This window comes from Cynocephalus volans, chromosome 8 (genome assembly GCF_027409185.1).
Source record: "Cynocephalus volans isolate mCynVol1 chromosome 8, mCynVol1.pri, whole genome shotgun sequence".
Taxonomy (NCBI): Eukaryota; Metazoa; Chordata; class Mammalia; order Dermoptera; family Cynocephalidae; genus Cynocephalus; species Cynocephalus volans.
The window spans coordinates 108287028-108311585 of NC_084467.1; the positions used below are offsets into that span (position 1 = coordinate 108287028).

At 38.5% G+C, this 24558-nt stretch overlaps 1 protein-coding gene across 2 annotated transcripts in view; it reads right to left on the minus strand.

Moving 5' to 3' along the window:
- The window catches only part of OTUD7B (OTU deubiquitinase 7B), a 52778-nt gene that overhangs the window by 25932 nt on the left and 2288 nt on the right, over positions 1–24558 (minus strand). Inside the window, exon 1 of one of the 2 annotated variants that reach the window (XM_063103917.1) lies at positions 22132–22499. The exons of the other annotated variant lie outside the window; for it this stretch is intronic. The gene's annotated coding sequence lies outside the window, so the exon portion shown is untranslated. Of the gene's footprint in view, positions 1–22131; positions 22500–24558 lie in introns of those variants that run through there. 2 annotated transcript variants of the gene reach the window in all.

Sequence of the window (24558 nt, forward strand, 5' to 3'; positions counted from 1 at the left end):
CCCTTCCCCTATAACTTTCACGTAATGGCCCTTGTTCTGTTCTCCAGAACAAAATCTACTCCTATATGACGGAATTTTCATAGAAAATTATAAGATAAAGCATTTCTTCACATAAACATTTGTTGTAGATCAACATCGCAATGTTATCATGAGCCAGCCAGTGGCCTTTAGTTTACAAAATCCTTCCTTATAGCAGTACTTGCTTGTGCCTGCATTCATTCATAAGTATTGTGTTGGCCCTATCATATAAAATCAACATGCTGAATAAATGAAGTACCTTGTTCAAAATTCATTTCTGCTATCTTTGCCTTTCATCCCTACTTCCACTTCCATGCCCTCTTAAAGTGATGACAGCAATAATAAAAACTAACAAGTTAATATCAATTAAGCACTTTAAAAACACTATCTTTTTTCATTAATTAAATTTCATTTCTACTTTTTGTTTCATTAACGACAAAACTCCTGCAGCAGGTCTCATTATTCCCAATTTACAAACAGAAAAACAAATAAGTCTTGAAAAGTCACATGGGTGGCCCAAAGTCTGAACCCTGATAGTCTGAACCCATGTTCTTTCTACTATATCACACTGCTTCCCAAGCAACTAGGGCATTATTGATTCCCAGAACTACACTGATTCTTAGCCATTTAATTCTTTCACCATAAGAAAGAGCTGCACCCATCTCTCATATTTATTAAAGACTTAAGACACTTGCCTTATCTTTTCCTCACTTCAAATCCTACCATCTTCCTGAGCAATTTCAACACCCACTTGCACAATCCATTCGACATTTCTGCCTTAGAGTTCCATAATCTCTTCAAATACAAAGACCTTCATCTTCACTCCAACAACTCAGTCCTGGTCCCTGCCATTTACTATAACCATTGCACCTCAAAATCTTAAACTCTAAAAACCTACTCCGGCCACAACCTCGTATCCTTCCAGCTTTTCCTTTCTACTTCTAAACCTCCTTTCTCACCTAAGATATCCAATCCTTTAACCACCTTATTCTTTAATTCAACAAAAATTCATGGAGTGCCTACTATGTGTTAGGCACTATGCTCAGGATTAAAAACACAACAGTAACCCAGACACAATCCCTATCCTCACAAAGCTTCCAGTATGGAGGAAAAAAACCACAGAACTTCACAAACAATTATAATTACAACAAAGAAATGTTGGGGATTGGAGTGTTATCTCCTTTAGAAAGTTAGAAAAAGTTTCCCCAAGGAAGTAATGTTTCACCTAAGAACCAAAGAATAAGTAGCAATTGGAGAGACAAATTGGAAAAGGAAGAATGCTCCAAGCAGAGGAAACATATATCCAAGTTCTATGGCAGGAAGGAACATAGAAATGAATATGGTACGAGATGAGGATGAAGTGAGGGTCTAGTGGACCCTTTTAAAGATTCGCAATTTTATCCTAAAAGCAACAAGAAGCCACTGAAGGGTTGTAAGCGGGTGTAGAATATGATTAGATTTGAACTGTTAAAAGGTCACTCTGGTTTCAGCGAGAATAGTTTGGAGGGAGCACAAGTAGATTTAAGGAGAACAGGTTATCAAATTATTGCAAAACAGGATGGTGAGTTAGGCTAGATGATAGCAGTGAAGACTGAGAAAAATGGATACATTCCACTTTGCCCCTTCTTGCCTAATTGAAAGTGAAACCAATGATTGATCACTTAATTTACTTTCTTATAAAAACCTAGTGCACTTATCCTTCTATTTCATCTGCCCAACTCGGATGGATCCCACATTCAACTTCTCTGCTGCTAAGTGGAGCTACTGAGCAAGACAAGATCACATAAACTTGCAGAGCAATATGACTACAAATATATCGTATTCAGTCTCCTTCCTTTCATTGAAACACTGCTATTTTTTGTTTGACTTTGGTACCTCAAGCAGTCCTCTCAGCTACTATCCCATACCTTCTCCATTCTCCTTGAGCCTCCTACCCCATCTATATCACCTCTCTTACTCCTGGCAGATGACCTTGCCCCCTACTTCACACACAAAAAAAAACAAAGCAAGAGGAGCGCCTTTAGGTTGCCTCCCTATTCTACCTATTCTCCTCTTCCCTGCCAAACTCCTTAAAATAGACTTCACTGATGCTATTTTCTCAACTTATATTCAGTTCTCAACCTACAAGTGTACTTCAAAAGTTCATGAAAAGATTCATATTATCTTTTAATTCTATTCTTCCATGAACTTTCTGAAGTAACCTACTATTCAAATGAGCCTCTATAGAAAGAGAATTGCACTGTCTTATAGATAAGATCATCACAATCCTCCTTACTTCTGATCTCTTTGTAGCATTTGATACTTATTTACCACTCTTCCTGCCTCTCTAGCCTTGGGTCACCTTTGTGGACTCCTCATCTTGTGTTCTCACCAAAGGTTTGTGCATCCACAGTTCTAACCTTAGGCCTTCCGTTTTCACATTTTGTACCATCCCCATAAGAACTGTTATTCATGTCCCTGAGCACCCAAACACTGATCCACAGCCCTGTATTTTAGATGAAGATGTTAAGCTCACCTCACCTGGGAATTCCGCAGACAATTCAAACTCACCACATAAAAACACGAGCTCATCCTCTCATCTCTGTCCACCACCCTTTCAAACTATTCCTCTTCCAGTATTGCCAGTTCTAGCATACGGTACCATCATCATCCCAATCACCTGGGAGCCATTCTGTACTTCTCTCTTGACTTATCCTCACAAATAATCCTTTACTAAGTTTTACTAATTTTACCTCAAAAGTCTCTCAAATCTACCCAATACCTTCCACAAGCTATATCTCTTTTATTTTATCTCAGTTTTCATACCCAGGAAATAGCTTCCTAACTTCTCCCTCTTCCTCTCTCCAGCCATTGATCAGCCTCTACATGCAACCACTGTAAACAATTTAAAATGCAAATATGATAGTATTATATCCCACTGCTCTAAATTCTTCAATGGATTTTCAGTGATAAAGCTTAAGATCCAAATTCCTATACACAACAAATGAGGTTCTTCATAACCTGGCTCTACCTAACTCTCCAGCCTTATCTACCTCCCATTATTCCCCTCTTTGTACTGGTAGTTCCCCATATATAATGTGTGCTTCAAATTTCAGTCTCTTTGCACATATATTTCCCTCTGCCTTGAATAACTCCTGGGATAGCAAGTGAATTCTTACCTCTTCTTTAAGAATAACTTGAGTACTACAACATTTGCAAAACTTTCTCTGGATTCCCAAATTAAATTGCCCACTTCCTCTGTGGTGCCCCCACTGCACCTTGTACCCCACCTCTATTATAATATTTATCACACTGCATGGTATTTGTGTTTATGTACTTGTCTGCCCACTAAACAAAGAACAATTCGAGGGCAGGAATCTTGTTTTATTCATTCTGTATCCCTAGCATCCAAGCATCTAGCAGGTGCTCAATTTTTGTTCAGATGAACTGAAGTGTTATTTCCACAACATACAACCACAAAAACCCAATATTGTTCATAGTCAATCACTGTTGTTCACAGGCAAGTCAAAAACAGTGGCTCATCTCAAAATCATTTGTTTAAGATTGTTATATGATTTTATTTACAACAGATTTCTCTTCCTAAACATTGTAAACAATATTAGCTCAGACTAATATTGAAATCAATCTGCAAGCCTGAGTGCCCAACTTATAATAGCAAAAACTTATCCCAAATTAAATACTGAATGTAGATCATAGAGCTCTGCTAAAATGTTTGAGAAACTATTGACCCTACATTCTCTTGTCTAAAATATCCCCAAAAGCTTCCACATTCTCACTTTATACCCACTCTCCTGGTTCCCCTGATACATTAGAGCTGCATTTGAGTCCTCTCCAACTCCTTCCAAAACTCACTGGAAAACCACAACATTCAAGACTGTCAAGAATTTTCAAAAGTCAGAGACTCCTCCATGTCTATGATGTCAGTCACAAGGAATCCAGACAGGGAGGAAGAGGTGGGACAGAGGCACTTGGAAATTTTACACAATTCTTGATTAGGTGGGAGAGATGAACTGTCTTAGCAGATTGTTTTTAGTTAATATGGGTCCTTCCAAGTCAAAGAAACAAAACATAACCTTCTTAGAAAGAGAACATGACAAAATTTCACTCTGAAGGGACCTATGTAACAGTAAATGTTGCAATCCAGAGATAGTAAGATGGGTCTAAAAGGAAGAAAAGTGAAAGAAAGTAATATGTATTAAAGCATTAGACATTATTTCGTTTAAACTTCCAAACAAGTCTAAGAGGTCTGTATAGGTGACCACATATTTTAGATGAAGATGCTAAAGCTCACAGAGGTTAGGTAATATGCTCAAGGTTACACAGGTAAAAAGTGGTAGAATAAGGACTTTTATGAACTCAGCCCATCTGACTCAGAGACCATATACTAGCACTATACCACACTTAATCCAGTGAGGACAGAGATAACATGAGCAGTCTACCCATATGGAGGTCCACCTTCACTACTTCAACTCCTCTCAACTCCACATTGAGAGAAAGAATGGGCTCTGGATTCAGACAGACCTAGGTTCAAATCCCAGATCTACTACTTAAGGGTTGTGTAACCATGGGTAAGTAATACAACCATTTTGTGCCTCAGTTTCTTCATGTGTAAAATGGAGAAAATAAATACACATCACACCTCTTGCTGGGATTAAATAAGGTAAATATGTAAAGCCTTTAGGGCAGTGCCTGGCACAAATTAAGTCCTCAAAAAATGGCAGTTACCTTCTTTCTGCCCAATTCCCTCCCACATACTCTGCCTCACTCCACTGGTGCCCAACCAGCCCCCTGTATCCTTCCTTCAAAATATTCCTCCACTCCTCCCAAACAAACCCTCCAGTCGTACATCCATTTCCAAAGCACAGTCTTTTTGATTGATTGATTGATTGATTGATTGATTGATTGATTTTTAATTTTATTTTAAAGATGACCGGTAAGGGGATCTTAACCCTTGGCTTGGTGTTGTCAGCACCATGCTCAGCCAGTGAGTGAACCAGCCATCCCTATCTAGGATCCGAACCTGCGGCTTTGGTGTTATCAGCACCGCACTCTCCCGAGTGAGCCACGGGCCGGCCCAAAGCACAGTCTTAACACATACACACAGTGCCAAATCTATCACTCCCATTCCAATGTCTTTCAACTCAAGCCTTCAAGAAAACATCCTAACGGGGCTTCCTTAGTTGTACATTTCACCAGATGATGCATCAAAAATAACAGCAAAAGAAAAGTGTCTGACCTTTCCCAGATGTACAGACACAGCTAAATAGCTTATCCATTCCCAAATCTCCAGAAATAGTAATTTCACCTATATTTACTGAAATTCTAATGTCTTACTCTACCAGTCCTACCTCCCTGCCTGTACCTCTTACTACTCTACTCGTTCCAGGTTCAAAGATTTTATAATATTCTCTTAATCTCATGTACGTTGTCTATTTTTTGGATTACTGGAAGGAAATGTTTACATCTTCTTCTACTCACCCTGCATACTTCTGTGTTGTTTTCTACCTCCACTGCAGTGTATGTTCAGGGAATGTCTACTTTCTCCCCGAGTCAAACTTAGAGGGAAAAAAAAAAAATCTCAACCCAATCATATAATTAACCACTCCCAAAACAGTTTATTTGTTTACCATATTCTATTATAGATACACACCACTAAAGTCTCAAAACTGACCCTGTGGCTTCATCACTACCACTGATGTGTATGTCAGAATAAAATTAAACTATTTTTTCAACAGTTTCTAGTTTTGAAAAATAGATAAAAGCTAAAAAAAAAAAAAAAAGGAAAAAACAAAAAAAGAGTTTCTAGTTTTGTATCACAGCTACAAACAGCAAAATGAATCTCCAAAAGACAAATCCCATTAACAGCCAAATGCTACTCAGGGAGTAGTTCACAAAGAACTTGTGAACTGGCATTTGTCTCTTTAGTGCTACTGATAAGAGGCTACTTGTATTACAGTTATTAGAGAAACTTAATAAATTAGAAGGCTGGTACAATGGAAGTGACCTTTGGAAAAATGGAGGCAGGGAGAGTCATAGAGAAAGTCTGTTGTTATAATATTGGTACAACAATAGTAGCTTCAATAAAAAGAAATCATGTTAATGTTTATTTTTTTAGATCCACACCAGCATGTCTATTTGCCACACACAATGAATGCTTTCTTTTTCCTTTCAGCTACAGCCAAGGGTAGTCCAAAGTTTGGGTTCTCAACAAATCCAACTTTTAAAAGAATAGTCTGCAAAAACAAAAGTTCTACTTGAGCCCTTAAGGATTCTGATTACTCAATTTTTGACACAAAAGGAAAAAAAAAAAACTATAAATCAACAGACACTGGGCTAATAGCAAAACACATTATTTCTCCAGAATGAATCCTCCAACATTCAGTAGCTAACAACCTTCTCTCTCTTTCTTTATTCTTAACTATTGGTCATTTCAGTGTCATTTATAGAATTTCCACTCAAGTGGAGAAATAGCAGAAGAAGGAAAAAAATTCAAATTACTGTACTATCTGCTCTTAGTTATCCATAGGAAATTAACTCACTTCATAAGTTTTTTCTGGTAAATTAATTTCCCTCAGCATACAACTGCTAATTTTTTTAAAAGCCTCAAATAATTAGAAAATTTGCCATTTATAAAAGTATACAATTCAGTTAAGAGAAAAATACTTTTTATTCCTATTATTATTATTTTTTAATTCTCCATCTTTAAGTTCCACAGTTCCGTCTTTCCTGGCCATACTTAAACCTTGTTTGAACTCTTATAGGCCCAGTATGCAAAACACCCAACTAGCATTTGCTGTTATCATACAGTGCTCTGTAATATTAGTTGGCCTTCTTGATACTCACATCTTAACTCTCCAGTTTGACTATCAGTCATTCATTCAAAATTTATCAAGTTTGTCCACCATCTACCAGGCACTTGCCTGGAACCTGAAGATACAAATGAAAAATAGAAACCACAGTCCAACCTTTAAGGCACTCCTGTCTGGTGGGAGAAATATAAACATTTTATTATGCCCACTGGGGTAAGAAGAAATATTATGAGCAGCCAGTTTACCTGGATGGGTTAGGGAAGTTTCCCATACTTTTAGCTGAGTCTTTAAGAACGTGTAGGGTTCAGCATGCTGAAGGATAAGTACATTCAAAACAGAATTAAAATCCTTGAGGTTGGCACCTTTCTTTTATACATCAAAAAAATTCTTTTTTTTTAAACATTAAAAATTTCTAATCAGGCCTAACACATTGCTTAGCACATAGATGCTTAACATATATTTCTGGTTCTAAACTATTCATGCTAGTCCATGTGTATGGATAATTGAGAATTATCTATATCTAAAATAAGCTTGTGAATTATTTACTGGTTTCAAATATTTACTGTTTTGAAATGTGCCCCATAATATATATAATCAAGGTCTATATGAACATAATGTATTTATACAGCTGTCTATTCACTAAGAACAACTCCTCTTTGGTTGTAATTTTATTTTTAAAGCACTTTCACAAATATAGCCTCATAATAGAATTTTTTTTAATTAAATACTTTTTGAGATTTTTAATCCTGTCTTTTTTTTTTTTTTTTTTAAAGATGACCGGTAAGGGGATCTTAACCCTTGACTTGGTGTTGTCAGCACCACGCTCTCCCAAGTGAGCTAACCGGCCACCCCTATATAGGGATCCAAACCCGTGGCCTTGGTGTTATCAGCACCACACTCTCCCAAGTGAGCTTTTTAATCCTGTCTTTTCTGATGGAAAACATATACAGAGAAGTTTGCAAAGCTTAAATGATACCTAGATAGAAAGGAAGTTGAACCTAGTTGCTTCATCAGGTTGCTTCTGAATGCAGGGTTCATGTCAGTTTTAAAAGGTGAGAGATCATTTCAATTTACTAAACAAATTTACTAAACAACTTGCTGTTTTGGATTATTAAAATTATGTGTTCCTCTCCAAGAATGCCAATCATCAGAAGTTAACTAATGATACCTAACCAAATCTTTTGGTCAAATCACTGTTTCCTTAATCTTACTACTTTGGGAGGCCAAGTAGATACTGATCTGGACCAACACATTTTTTATTATCTATTATATAAGATCCAGGTTATATGAGTGGTTGATCTTACCAAAAAACTGGATTGAGTTGTTTCCTATGCAGACAGATGCTTCCAGTAGAATGTGCTATAAGCCTCTAAGGTCAACCATATCATAAATCCTGTTAAACTTTCTTGCCCCATACAGAGCAAGTCAAAAATCTGTAACCCTTCACAACAACACAGCACCCACGCCAAGTTTTCAGAGTGTCAGATCTCTGCTTTTCCTTTTCCTTTCCATGAAATGTATTAATCACTACACAAGTCATCTGGCAAATATCTCATTGTCCTCTGAGTCTTTTTTTTGTCTGTCTATTATTTTTTTACATTCTGTGATGTTGCAGAGCAGTTGGAGGGGAGGGGGAGAGGGGAACGGGGAAGGAAAAAGGGAGGGGGAAGGAGGAAGAAGGAGGGGTGGGGTTGAGACCTGTGGCACCCCCCTCATTCCTGCAGGGGAGACCAGGAGGCTTCCAGCGGTGTCTTGGTCATTGCTGAGCTGGATGCAGATGTAAGGAAGGCATGGCTGAGACCCCAGCTCTCCCTCCCCCTGGCTTGGTAGCCCAGAGGAATTCTGGTCCTTCTAGGTCTTATAGGTGTTCTTTTGTGATATGAGACCTTTACTAGTTAATATCAAACTTTGTCTCTGGTCTGTGGGTATTTTGTTTTTTCTTCCAGTTCTGTGTTGGATTATTTGCTGTTCCTACCACTTAAACTCTGCACTGGAACGAATTTGTTGTCCTTTGCTTACTTCTAAAATGGGGGAACTTCCTGTGGGGACCAACAGTTGAGCTCTGTGGTTGAGTTAAATTGTTGCTTTGCTGCTGATTCCCTGGGGAAGGCTTTTTGTGCAGCTCAGGTTTTAGTGGTTGACTTTATAGGTACTTCCAGCTCTGGTGAGATCTGGCACACCTGGGTTGCATAGAAACGCTGGTCTTTGCTGAGTCTTTTCAGCAAACTGCACTCCCTGCAGTTCTATATTCCTGACCAGTCTCCATTGAGTGGTCCTGCACTGATTGGAGGGCAGATCAGCTGTCCTTGCTGTGCCCCAGTGTTCCCCTGGTGGGCTGTCTCCCCCACTGCCCACACTCCAAACACTTCCCACAGGTCAGGCCATGTGCCAGTCCCCTGTGATGACTCACTGGCCCCTGAGTGGTTCCTTTTTTTCAGTTGTTGTGGCTCCTTGCTCCTATGTGGGTCCACGGGAAACCTATTAGTAGTCTTGCTGTCATGGGGGTCACCAAGGCCCTCTTCTCCCCTTGCCACCTCCAAGCAACTTCATCCGAAGGGCATAGCTGCAGCTTTTGCCAGCTCCTGCTCCATGTGCCACCAGGGCTCGAAATGGTCAGAGTGGTCCTTTCTTTCTCTCATCATGGCTTCTCCCGCCTTCATGCACTCCATAGGTCTCTCCTCCTCTTCCCCTGAGCTCTAGTAGCTCCAGCTTGGCTGTCGTTGCTTTTAAATAGTTGTAAATTGGTTGATTTGTGGGAGAGAGTGACACTGGCAACCGTCTATTCCACCATCTTGACCAGAAGCCTGTCCTCTGAGTCTTTATCCTTGAAATTAATCCTGGAAACCAACCCTTGTAAGAATGAGTCCTAACCCATGATTATTTGTAGGGGTGGTAGTGACAGCAACAACTGTTAGCTTTTGCAGTTCACAAAATACTTTCAAATATATTATCTCATTCAATGAAATAAATGAAGAGGGGATAAAAGGAAATACCAGGCAGTTATCTAAAATATCAAAAGTCAAACCTTGTTTAACTGGAATTAAATAGCAAGCATTTTTTAGTCTACCAAGGGTCAAGAAGTTACTTCTATCAAAAAAGTATAGGACTGACTCTAGCCAAGCAAAATCACAAATTTCCCCTGAAATTATGTCCTTAAATGCTAGAGCTAATTGATTTGATTTATAAGTGTTAAGATCATAGTCTCAGCAAGAATCTGACATAAATCTTTTTTACACCTATCCTTTTCCAAAATGCTTTACCCACAGTTAAATGCTTAATAAATATTCTTCTAAAGAAGAAATACCTTTGGAGTTGGAGCTCCTGAAATAAAAAAATTTTTAAAAGAAGAAATACTTAACAATGAGGAAGCCACCCGAGGAAGACAAACTGAAAACATTCAGCATTTAAGCAATTTTTTAAGATTTAACTAATATTTATTGTGCATCTATCAAGTACCATGCATTACTTGTGGGTTAGACACATCCACGTAAACCATCTCATTAACCTCATGAGCCATGCCCAGATATCCTGGATCCCCAATACTAAATTGACTGGATCCCCAATACCAAATAGTTCTAATACTTGCAGCCTTGACCCTATCTAATTAATCCTGAGAACACAACTGGAACTCAATTCTGACTGGAACTTAGCTCCTCACTCTCAGAGTCTTAAGCATTTGTTAATGCTTTCTACTAGGTAATGCTCAAAAGAAATCCTTGTGCCTGTGTTTAAGCTGCTAACTCCAGAAGGAACACCACTCATCCCAAGTACAAAACACAGTGATAATGGTCATAGTCTACAACAAGTACTTTCTTGGATAACGCTAAAGAATAAATCTAGAACTCTAACAAAACTGAATTTCAGCTGGACAGAAGACATTGGTTTTGACATTCTTCCTAACCTCGAAACTCTTTTCTGGTCCTCTCAAAACATAGAGTGTTTTTTATTTGAATGAACTGCAGAGGGCAAGAATGACCCAAGGGTTCCCACTCACATACCCTTCAGAGACAACTGAGGAAAAAGAAAAAAATATTCCAACTGGCATGACCACATTACAATGTTAACAACACATTACTCACCATTTTGCTACAAGAAAGAACTTGTTAAGTGGGCAAGGAACTTTGAGGAAGTCAAGGAAACAAAGAAAACTCTTCCAGTCCTCAAAGCACAAGAAGATCCAAATGTCAAATCAGGTCACAATGTTCAGTTTATACCCAGGTATGAGTAGTTGGAGAGGGAGTGGAGAGAAGGGAGGGGAAGAGAGAAAAAGCACTATTGGGCAGATATGCTTGTCAGCGCCAAGACGGATCTCTTTCATGTATTCATCAAGAATCTTTTTAACAAAAAAATACTGTAGGTTGCACCTATTTTTATAACTTACGGATTCACAGACATTATGCAACATGTATACATGTCATGTTTAATACATATTATATGTGTAATAGGCTGCTGAAGTTCCCTTTGAAATCTGTCACAACTACATCTAAATCCTAGCTCTGAACACTTTCGTGCTTTGTGACCTTGGGTAGGTTATTTAACTTTTCTGTACCTTAGCAGAGACCTCATCTGACATTAACCATGGTATCCTCAGCACCTTAAACGGTGGTAAACCATAGTAATAGATATTTTGGATGAATTAATCTGTAAGTAGGTATTAGAGTATCTATCTTATGAAATTATGATCATTAAATGTGGTGATATATTAAGTGCTTAGTGTAACTAAGGACAGGGTCTTGCTATTAAATAGTAAAGTTTTCTTCCCTTTACTCCCCAGCCAGGTCAGAAATTATGACAGAAGAACCATGGCAAGGAATAAGATGAGATAAGGGTTGTAGAAACCAAGCAATGATAAATGTTTACTACTAGGGACCTAGTCATAAAGTCCAGGAATATTTAGTCTTGGCATGAAATTAAATAACAGTGTTGGTGCATAATAAATGTCAGTTGATTCAGAAAATGCTATTTTGAATTCTCAGTTATTTGTCACCAGATAGATAAAAGCCTGGCCAAAGGGGGAAAAAAAGAAGAAAAGGAGTAAGAATGAGTTATATGTTAAATATACCTGACCACATATTTAAAAACCAAATACAAAAGACTTTTAGAAGGCTATTCAACTCTTAAAAATCCCCTATTAGCAAAATACTCAATTGAGTCACAGTATTTACTCTCCTTTTTTGGTAATGAGATCTTGTGTAAGTAAACTGTTTATAACTGTTGACAGGGTAAATAAGCCTGAAAGATTCGGGTCCAAAACTCTCCTGCTCCTTTTACTCCAAAAAGATTAATGGAGCCTTTGAGGCTACTTCACCCACAGCTTGTAACCTAAACAGCCTACCTACTTGGGGTCAGTGGGGGAGAGGGGAAACTATTTCATCTTCAAAATTGGAAGTGAGAGAGAATATGCATTTAAATCCAAAATCTGAAGGAATTTTCTCCCTTGTATATGAAGAACTGAACCTCAGAAGAAGGTATCTAAGAAACCCAGGCCACTGTTGCATTATGAGCCTGAGTGACTTAAGTACACACATTTAGTGTCTAAATATAAGGAAAACCTATGCAGAACTGAAACAGTTTGTGGTTAAACCTCATCATAATGTGGTCTTCAACTTCTCATTTCATTTCCCAGGCATCCGCTCTGTGTTTTTAACCACTTGACCCACTCCTCTTATGCAATTTGATATACAGTAGTCCCCCTTTATCTGCAAGGAATACATTCCAAGACCCCCAGTGGCGCCTGACACTGCAGATAGTATCAAACCCGATATATACTATGTTTTTTTGATCTAACCAGCAGGTAGTATATACTGCATGGATGTGCTGGACAAAGGGATGATTCACGTCTGCAGCAGGAAAGAGCAGGACAGCCTGAGATTTCATTATGCTACTCAGAATGGCAGGCGATTTAAAATTTATGAATTGTTTATTTCTGGAATTTTCCATATAATATTTTCAGATCGTGGTTGTATGCAGGTAACTCAAACTGCAGAAAGCAAAACTGAGAATAAGGGGAGCCTACTGAACTAAAAAGAGCACTAAACAATGGAAAGAATGGGTTCTACAGCAAGTTCTACTACTTACTAGTCATGCAAACATAAACTAGTCACTTAAACTCTCTGAATTCAGTATTAACTGAGAATGTCAGGCTAGACTCAGTGCTTTTCAAAGTTTTCCACTAAAGTACCCCTTTGGAGAGATGTATAAGAAAACAACCAAACTCAGATCCCCTGCTGCCATAAGTCACATTGAAAATGTGTGCATTGTTCTTATCTATCCCTATTTCACAATAATCAGTTACCAAATTCTACTTCTTTCTCTTCAGATCATTCAAATATCTCCCCCTTCTTCATTACCATCACCTTTGTAGAGACTCCTTTGCCCGGACTATTATAACAGTCCTCTAACCAGTCTCTCTTCTCCCATCTTACACCACACGGCTCAATGAACTTTCTAAAATACTAACTTACACATGCAATTCTCTACTTGGATTATTCACAAGTATATAAACCAAACTCCTTTGCCTAATATTTAAGGCCTTATCCAATTTATTTAACTCTCCAACTTTATTGATCTCATTGCCCTCCTAGGCAAAACACTGTGCGTCAAATTGTCTACTTGTTTTGCCCCCAAACAAGGTGGGCCCAGCTCAGTGTCTGCCTGCCTTGAATGCTTCACCTTTATGCTTATCCAGTCTTTTCTCTTCTGTAAGCCCTAGTTTACCTTAAGGGTAAAATTTTTCCCTACCTACTCCCTGTAAATTTCATATAACTCTACATAACTATATTCCTCACTTGGTACTCAGTAACTATTACTATCTCTTTATGCAAATATTTAGTGTTCACAACTAATTATTAGTTCTTGGTGATTTATAACTGTTTCTATACCTGAGGCTAACTTTTCAGAGAGCAGATATCCAATAAATGTGTTTGTTATTGATGATAACTACTACCTTGGATAAGTCATTTAAATTTTCTGGGCCTTGGGCCGGCCCATGGCTCACTCAGAAGAGTGTGGTGCTGATAACACCGAGGCCCTGGGTTCGGATCCCATATAGGAATGGCCAGTTAGCTCACTGGGTGAGTATGGCACTGACAACACCAAGTCAAGGGTTAAGATCCCCTTACCAGTCAAATTTTTTTTAAAAAATTTTTTTTCTGAGCCCTTGGGCTCGCCTGTGGCTTACTTGGGAGAGTGTGGTGCTGATAACACCAAGGCCACAGGTTCGGATCCCTATATAGAGATGGCTGGTTAGCTCAATTGGGAGACCACGGTGCTGACAACACCAAGTCAAGGGTTAAGATCCCCTTACCAGTCATCTTTTAAAAAATAAATAAATAAATAAAATGCTATATGACGATATATATACTGCCCCATAGCCTGAATTTGTTTCTCACATCTTTTCTATATATGCATTTATGTATATGCAATTATGTCCTATCTATCCCTCAATGTAAATTCCCAAGGGACCAATTCTCCCACTACTCATTTAGTTTAGCTACTGGGTAATACCTCCTTGGCATCTCCTTAGTGCATCTTGCCCAGATTCCAATACACAGCAGGTGTTCAGTAGGAAGGAATTTATAGTCTTAACCAGGCAACAAACATCGAGGGAAGTTTGCATAGATTATTTTTTAAATCTTAATTTTCATAATAAACTAGTATATTACAAAAAATTACAAAGATGATGTGAGAGAGAAGGAATTTAATGTGTTAAAATGAGAAGCCATCTTGTGCCAAACAGCCAGGAACTTATTTTAGGCAACCGAAGAAGCTAGAATGCAGTAACTCAAGTCTAATTCTCAAATTCTATTTTCAGAGTTCTGAGCAGGGGTAAGGGAAGTCTATCTCTGATCAGTAAACAATAAGGACCAAGTGTTCTTCATGTCAGAGAACCTTGTCCCTTAGTAATAATGGAAAATTTCAGGAAATGAGTGGTTTAACAGTCAGGTGAGATACCAGTTTAAAGGAGACAAAAGTAGATGTTCACAAAGGAATGCATAAGAGCAGATAAGTTTTTAAACAAAAGAGAACTTGCTATCTAAAATATATTTTTGTTAGTAGCATTTTTCCATCACCTTCCTCAATTCCTCACACAGGACTATCTTCACATAAATATCAAGATTTATTAACAATAAAGTCTCAGGGGAATTCTCTTTTCCTTTTCCTTTGATGTCAATTATTAATAATTCAAAGGCACTAGAATGACCCTGACTTTTCAAAGAACTATTTTAGAACACAATACTGATACTTTCAAAGCTGCATTCTATATATGATATTTTCCACTGATATATCAATGATATATGATATGATATGTGGCTATACTCTAGATACTTATATGGCTATACTATAGATAGCCATATCTATACAACTTTGATATAGTTAAGATACAAAGTTTATAAAGAATTCTAAGCCAAGTTTCGAAGGATGAGAAGAAACAGAATCTATTCAAATGTTTACACCTATCCCCTTTTTACCGTTCCTGTTCCTCAATCTTATTCTATAATATATGCTAACTCCTGCTATCCACTCTGTTTCTTTGCTCTTTCCCCTAACTTCTGCATCCCCCTCCCCTCATCCATCCTAAGAACAGTTCTGGGAACCACAAGGTAACAGAGTTTGGTGTTAGAAGCTAGGGCTCTTGCACTCTTCCCTGTTGAGTCTCCAAATAAAATAAAAGGGCCACAGGCAATTTTCCATGGTTTTCCTCATCACCAGATCTTCCTTATCAAGACTAGGGAGGAGACGTGGGGGTGGCAGGGAAGGGAGAGAAAAAGTCACTTCCTCATAGGAGCTATAAGCTCATTAAAGCCAACTCAGTTGAATACATGTAGATATTCACAGCAAAAGTTTTCATCTCAGGCTTATTTCCCAAAGCCTACTCTGGCCTGTAATTCTCACACATTCCCCCACAACCTTCTCAAATATACTAAATATGTACTCAGAAACAAAAATTTTATAAAAAATTTGAGCTAAGATAACTGCAAAAGAAAGTCAGCTACAAATTGGAGTCAAGAAAGGCATTTTAGAGGTATAAACGAACTTAGAATTACCTACTTCAAAAGGTCCATCATATCGCTCTTCAGAACCCTAAGAGAAAATCATAGACCTAATGTATTAGGTTTAACCATACAAAATTGCCAATATTTATCTACTTTTTACCTACAAAAAGGCAATTTCATATAGCTCAATTTAATACAGTCGTCCCTCAGTACCCATGGGGAATTGGTTCCAGGACCTCCACAGAGACCAAAATCCATGAATGCTCAAGTCTCTGATATAAAATGGCAGTGTATTTGCATATAACCTACGTACATCCTCCTATATACTTTTAATCATCTCTAGATTACTTATTACACCTAATACAATGTAAATGTTACGTAAATAGTTGTTATGCTGTATTGTCTAGGGAATAATGACCAAAAAAATAGTCTGTACATGTTCAGTACAGCCAATTTTTTTTTCCCAATAGTTTTCAATCCACAGTTGATAAAATCCACGAAGAACCCACGGATATGGAAGGCCAACTGTATTTAATGTCCTGCTTGCAAGTAGGAGGAGCTTCCATGAGGCCAAAATAATGTTATATTGGGACCATACATTACAGTATTAAATGCTTCAAAATCTGCTGAGATAAAACCTGGCCTCATCAATAAAAAAGTGTGGTTGAAAGTGTATGTTCATATATATGTATGAAGGTATGCATCAGACTCTCTTCTTTAGGGACCAAAGAATTCCTAGGCCTCACCAGGATTTAGTAACTGAATAGACAGGCTGCTTTTTCTTAATGCCCATCTCCAGAGAAGGACTTTGCTGACAAAAGCATAATTTGATAGGTAGCAAAATAAGTCTGGCCACAGGAGCACACTGCCTCAAAAGCCACCAAGATCAATTCCCAGGAGTTTCCCCATTGGGATAGTATCACCTATCAATTCCCAGTTCATTTAAGGAATGTTTGCTTTTACCTCCTACAGGACGTTAGTCTTGAGTGCTCTCACCATTTATGTGCATTTTTATTTAATTTTCAGTGCTGATGTTTCTTTATAAGCTTTATTTTTCATGGGGGCCACCCCAATATTCATAATTAAACTAATAGTTCACCAACACAAACGATGGTTTTTATTTTTGGCATTCATTAATTTAACCATTTAGTCACTAACAATGACTAAATGCCTATTATGTGTAAGTTACTGTGGCAAGCCCCACAGGGATACAAAGATCAAAGAGACTATCCGCTCCCGAGGAGCTCACAGTGTGTTAGAAGAGGCAAGCCAAGAGCACAAATAACCCAAAATACAAGAATATACAACTCCCACATGATGAGTACCAACAAAAGGATTCAGTAGTGGGAAAGATCATATCCTGTTGGAGGAAAAAAAAAAAAAATCAGGAAAGTTTTTGTGGAGGAGAAAGTTTACACTGGGAGGAAACAGGTTTAAAGATTAGGAGATTGAATGAACTAGATATCCATGTAAACACATCTGAAAAACAATGTTGAGAGAAAAAGTTGCAGAAGAATACATTCAGAATGAGTCTATTTATGTAAGATCTCAAAACAAAACTATATGTTGTTTATGAATATATAATATGTGGGAACAAAAGGATAAAACATGAAATGGAATAATAACAATTCAGGCCAGTAGTCATTTCCTGAGAGAGAGGAGAGGGGAAAAGATGCAGGGTGGGACTTTAGTAACATTTTATATTTTAAAGAGAACAAGATATCTAAAACAAATATGACAAAATGTTAATATCCATTAACTTTCAGTTGTGGGCTCAAAAGTGTCTGTGTTAGGGTTTTTCCTCTGAACTTTTTAAAAAATGTTTGAAATATCTCATTATGCAAAATTTTAAAATTAATGAAGAACCAGGTGACTGGAAGAATAGGGGAGTCATTAACACAAAAGGAATAGTCAGGAGCAGGATCATTCCCCTAAACTTTAGAGGAAAGCTTGATTAGTTCAATTTTTTTTTTTTTTTTTTTTTTGTCTTTTTCCGTGACCGGCACTCAGCCAGGGAGTGCACCGGCCATTCCTATATAGGATCCGAACCCGAGCGGGAGCATCGCCGCGCTCCCAGCGCCGCACTCTCCCTGAGTGCGCCACGGGCTCGGCCCTAGTTCAATTTTAGATTGAAGAGAAACGAGCCTTCACATGTCTCACACAGTGAACACAAGAGGCACTCAGAACAGGGTGGAGTGGGAGCTGACAATAATGGACAACAAGAAAGTTCTTATTGCCATACCAAAACAGATAGGTATGTGAGAACCACCTTCCCACATAACTTGAATGCCGGTATAACCAAGTCATCTCCCCCAAAACAAAGCCAAGGAAACTTCCAGTTATACAAGAATTCAGATAAGGACTCTCTGTGAGTAGCTATTCTGTGCCTCCTCTCTCCCCTCCCCTCCCCAAACACTCACAAACGAAAACAAAATGTACCCTTGCCCACTAGAGAAAGAATTATGAATTGGCAGCTCCACAAAAGTGGACAGCTTCCAAACCAAGGCCCTTGACAGAGTCCAGAGAAAAGCATAAAGAAATCAATCGGTGAAGTTTTGAGGAAGACCTATCAATGGAAGGTATCCATCATTCCACACTCTCTTGACTCCCAACTTCCCCCAGGGGAATCTAAGGACTAATTTGTCTTCTATCCTGTTCTTCTGTTTTCTCCAGTGAAAATAATTAAAACACAAAATCAAAGCTCTCACTTAACACCAAACAATTTCCCTCCACAAACTGAAGGGAACTTAGGACAGAGAAACACATCTATGTATTCAATAAAACAACTATCTTGACATTCTTCTGCATCTGAATCATTACAACTAAAGAACCTAACAACCTGTTCATCCCACTCCAGGGCACTCAACTTGCTCCAGGTCAAAAATCCCTCTTCTGAATGGTACTCTCAGGGCAGGTCTTCCTCAGTCAGACCTAGGAAAATACCACTATTCACTTCTTTGACTGCTAAAAAAGGACAGCGGAATAGAACGACATTAAGTCCCACTGTCTTCTAGCCCAGTGCAATGTGGCAGAATGAAACAAAGGCTGGAATGGGACTTGGGAGAGAACAGAGATATGGACTCACATTTACTGACTACATATCATATACCAGCCAGTGAAGACTGAATTCTAGACAAAACTATCACTAAATTACTTCTGCGATCCTGAGTAAACCTCAGGTATTCCATTTGACAATGAATGAGGAAGGTTAAGAAAGCCTAATAATTCTCATTCCTTCCTATTCCATGATTCAATAAACATGATCACTCTTAACAAATGCATTATGGGTAAGCATAATGGAGGCCTTTTGCTTTGTCCCTCTCCAATCCATCGTACACACTATTGACATAATCTTTCTAGGATGTGAAACTTATTTTATCACCTGATGCTTAAAATCCTTCAATGGCTCACCATTTACTGCAGTACAAGATAAAGCTCTCCACAGTCTAGCCTTGCCTACTTTTCCAGCCTCATCCCTGTCCTCCAACCCAATCCTCCAGCCATAACTCCTACTTAAATTTACCTGCAGAAGTCTAGCTGTTTCGTTCCTTTAAGCTTTTGTTCACGCTGTTTTCTCAGCCTGGAGTGTACTTCTCCCCGTCATCTGTAGGATCCTTAACTAATCTTTCAAGATTCAGCTCAAATGTCGTCTCCTCTGGGAGGCTCTTTCCAACCTCTGCATGCCCAAGGCAGAATTAGTCTTTGGGCTCCCTCTCCTCCCTCTACATACTTCTATAACAGTATCTATTTCACCTATAAATTTACACGTCCCACTAGACCCGTAAGCTCCTTGTGGGTAGAGACCTCGTCTGACTCATCTCTGTCTGCTCAGTGCCTAGGACAGTACTCACAAGAAAGGAGACAGTCAATGGACACTTGATAGATTGAGAGGAACAGAAAACAGGAAAGGGGAAGGAAGAACCAATTAAGATGGCCTGGTGAGTGGGGAATATATACCTGTTCAGGTTTATCAGTACCACTCTGCCCTTCCACTCTTTCCATAAGCTCTAGGCCTTAGAGAGCTTACTAATTCTTTTGGCTACAGCTATCATGTGTATGCCAATGAATTACAAAACTGCATTTCCAAACTCATTTACCCCAGCTTTAGGCTCATAACTCTCACAGCCAGAACAGCTTTCACTTGGACATTTCATTGCCACTTCACATCCATCACATCCCAAAATGAACTCATTATACTCCCCTAAAAATGAGGAAAACTTCCTAACTTCATCTCAGTCATGTCTCAGACACCCAAGCTTAATATGTCATAGTCATAGTTGACTCATCACCTTTATTCATCTCCCACTTCCAGTCCTCACTCATTTCAATCTTTCCTTCACATCTTTTTCATTCTTTCTTCTCTTTAATCCCACCCTCCACAACGCTTAACTCAGGCCTCATCACTTCATACACCCCAGGTGTCAATCTCCTTTCCCTCCAAGCCAACCTGTGTCTTACTGTCAAGGTGTTGCTACCCTAATAAAAAATCCTCAGTGGTTCCCTATTTTCTATCACTTAAAATATAAACCTAAAAATGAAACAACCACAAGTAAAAACCAAAATAAATAATAATTAAATTAAAAAGCAAATAAAAATAATAAAACTAAAACTAAATGAAATATAAACTTATAAGCTGACTTTTTAAGACCCCTTATAAATAAAGCTCCAAACCAACCTACCCACCTTCATTTCACTACTACTCACTGATACTCAGGTCAGTCTCATTACTGCCCCAAGAACATCTCAGGTACGGTCCTGTTTCCAGGCTTTTGCTTGATCCTTCTCAGCTCCAAATGAAATGATTTATTTTTCTCTTCATCTCTTATACTAAATACTTCTACTTATTTTTTAAGATCTGAAATAAGTTATAATTCCTTCATGACATCACTCACAACTGAGTACTCTTCTCCCAAAGTACCTATGGCATGAAGTCTATACTATGCAATTGATAATATACTTTCACATTAGAATTTTGTCTGGCTCAATAGGTGTTCATTCCTTCCTATTCCCTTACTCCCAACTGGACTGTAAGTTCTTCAAGGGCACAAAGTTGTCATTTTTCCTAATCCTCCATTGCACCTAGCATAAAACTAAACTCATGGGGGGAAGGGGTCCCTAAAAATAAGTTTAGTAATTTCTCCTATCCAAATCTATTTCTTAGGAGGAAATAAAGGGATAAGACATATGAGGGTACTTCAAAAGTTCATGGAAAAATAGATAATATGAATCTTTCCATGAACTTTTTAAAGTACCCTCATAATCCTAAAATGCAGTCCTAATCTAGCTGTACAAAATAATATTCCTGCCTTTTCCACCTCTGATTTCCAGCTCAGAAATACTACTCTCTCCTGATTCAACAAGTAAATAATAATCCTGTGCTCCTGACATCACAAACACATAGCTTGGTGATAATTATGAGGAAGCAGGGGAGAGTGGCAGGGATGAAGGAAAGCAAGTCAACTGAAGCTGTGTGATTTTGTTTACTTTTTAAATGTAGACACGTCTCCCCATTCCTTTTTTTTTTTTTTTAAAGATGACCAGTAAGGGGCTCTTAACCCTTGACTTGGTGTTGTCAGCACCACACTCTCCCAAGTGAGCCAACCGGCCATCCCTGTATAGGGATCCAAACCCATGGCCTTGGTGTTAGCACCACATTCTCCCGAGTGAGCCACAGGACGGCCCCTTTTTTAAATTTTTAATTGGCCATAATTTTCAAACAAATTTCCTTCAGGAGAAAAAAATGTGGCAGATTTTCAGTGAAGCTGATATCTGGAAGAGCCTCTACAAAGCCCAAGTCCCTTGAGAAAGCCAGCTTAATCTTCAACAATGCAACATAAGGAGTAGGATTCCTTCAAACATTGTGAGTGAATACTGATTCTGGTTAGAACAAATGTGTCATCTACCAATCATCCTTAGGCATAAGGCAGACACCCTGAGAGGCTACACTGAACCCACAAAGATTTTGAATAGAAATTGTTCTACATCAACATACTCAATATAATCTAGTCTTAATTACGCACAAATGGATAGTTCATTCTATGGATTTCTGAGCCAAATCTTTAATACAAGATCGACTGTTCTTCACCATCAGTGTATTCTCCTCACCATCAGGTAATACACGCTTAGAAAAGCAAATTCTTTTCAACATCAGTACAACCCAAAAAAGACTAAAATAAGTCTGGTTTAAAAAATAATACATTTTCAGAACAAGAAATTTCTTTAAATTCTGAATTACCGATACCAGTGCTCCCTACATTAGCAGAGATAAGTGAAAGTTAAGTACACTTGAAACATAATGCTGCCCTTACCATAAGCTCAAGGAGAATCCAGCCACAGTCTTGAGACTTCCCCAGAGGTTGTTGCACCGTGAGACAGGCACAAGCAGAGCTCAGCATAGTAAGGTGTGTAAATACAAAAACCTCTATAAGAAATATTGTGTCTCCTGGCCTCCTGGCTATAGCCCTTTAGGCCAGATTGGTACAAAACAGAAGCAGAAGAGTCACAATGTACCGGTGCCTGCCTGACTCCTTGTCCCTGAGTTCCTGGGTGAAAGGGTTCAATACGTCTCATTAAATCCATCCTTTGTTTAAGGACCTACAATGACTCTATTGACCCTTCTATAAAACACATAACAGAGTCCAGCCTCTGGGTCCCCTCCACCCTCCTGCTTGCTCTATCCATGGCTTGACCAACCCACATTCTCTCCGGTCACTCTCATTTATTTCCCCTCACCACACACACAACTTAGTCATTCATACCATCACTGCACACTGTACATTCTATACTGTTTGGAAGATCCTTTCTTTTATTCCTAACACAAGGCAACTATTTCATTTACTTGAATGCTCACACTTATTTTGTAAAGATAGAAAGTATCCTATCCAAGGTCACACAGTAAAAAGTAGAACCAAGATTTGAAACAAGGTCCATCTAACTCCATAGCCCTTATATCTTTATGACTATCCATAGCCTCCCAAGTCCATTTCAAAATTTACTGATTCAGGGCCAAGCCAGTGGCACACTCAGGGGAGTGCGGTGCTGGGAGCACGGCAACACTCCCGCTGCGGGTTTGGATCCTATATAGGAATGGCCGATGTACTCACTGGCTGAGTACCGGTCACGAAAAAGACAAAAAAAAAAAAAAAAAAAAAAATTTATTGATTCAGAAATCTCCCCTAATTTCTCATTGATTCTTATCTTGTTACTTCGTTTTCTCAGCTCTTAGATACTCCATTTATAGCACATTAAGCTTGGTTTTATGTTGTTTCCTAAATGCTAAAGCTTATAATAATAGTCTGCCTTCCCTTTATATACCACCTACCCCCTACCCCCCCACCACAAGGGCAAGGACACCTGTCTTTACATCTTTTATATCTCCTCAAAGCTTGTCACTGGAGCTCAGAGACTGCTTTATCCACAGTAGTGTTCAACCATTATTCATTAAGAATTTTTATTTAAAAAATCAACTTCCGGGGCAGCCCGTGGCTCACTTGGGAGAGTGTGTGCTGATAACACCAAGGTCACGGGTTCGGATCCCTATATAGGGATGACCAGTTAGCTCACTTGGGAGAGCATGGTGCTGACAACACCAAGTCAAGGGTTAAGATCCCCTTACCGGTCATCTTTTTTTTTAAAAAAATAAAAATAAAAATCAACTTCCTTCTATCATATTAAAAAAATCAACTGAATTCAGGCATTCATGATAAAACTGCCTTGCATCTACCTTCCAGTTATACAAATTTTCAATTATCTGAATTTATCAAGGGCTACTGAGAAGATTCCACAGTCTGTTATTACTCAGCTATGTTCCCATAGGAAAGACATTGCTAAAGTCACATTTCAAAGTATTTTCCCATTGGTGGAATGAGTGTTTGGGATAGGGAGAATGATATTCCCCTATAGAAATACACATACACACACACACACAATTATAATGGCCTCTGCCAGCATCCTTAGCATGCCTGAGATATTCAGGGGCTCCAAAACTTTAACAAGTGGCACTTAACGCCCCCATTACAATCTGTAAACTCATTTTTAATACTGAATTATTCCATCATAATTCACTTGCTTACATATATTGAATCTCAAAATTCCAAACGAAGCCTTCTGAGAACTGGGAATAGCTGTAAGCTACTGGGCTGCTCCCTACTTATTCCTAGCTTTCTTCAACCCCTTCAATCCCCACCTCCTAGAATAAAATATACAACTCAACTAGGGAAAGTTGCTAGATACAAAATACAAACAGAATTTACCCAGAGAGCATCACTAACATTGGCACCAACCAATTCACACAGATTAAAACAATTATTGATAGTCAACAGACTCTGGGAGGGTGTATGTGATTTTTAAAAATTAGATTTTATCTGGAAATTTTTTGTTTGATTTGGCAGCTTTGCCAGGACAGGAATCCGAACCCTTGACCTTGGTGTTATACCACTGTGCTCTAAGCAACTGAGCTAACCAGCCAGCCCTGAAAATTCTAGTCTCAAAATTAAATCTTTTTTCAACAGGGGTCTCAAAAGAAAGAGATTAAGCAAATAAAGCTTCAGGAAAACTTCCAAGTTGTTGGTGATATAACACCACCAAAGTCAACTAACATTTAGTATTCATTACTGGCCATCCTGCCTTATACAAGTCAGCAGATCGCTTTCTTTGGCAAAGTTTTACATTTTTTTCCTGAAGGAGACTTTTGTATTAAATGAAAGAGATAAGTCAAATCAAGCAAAAACAACAAA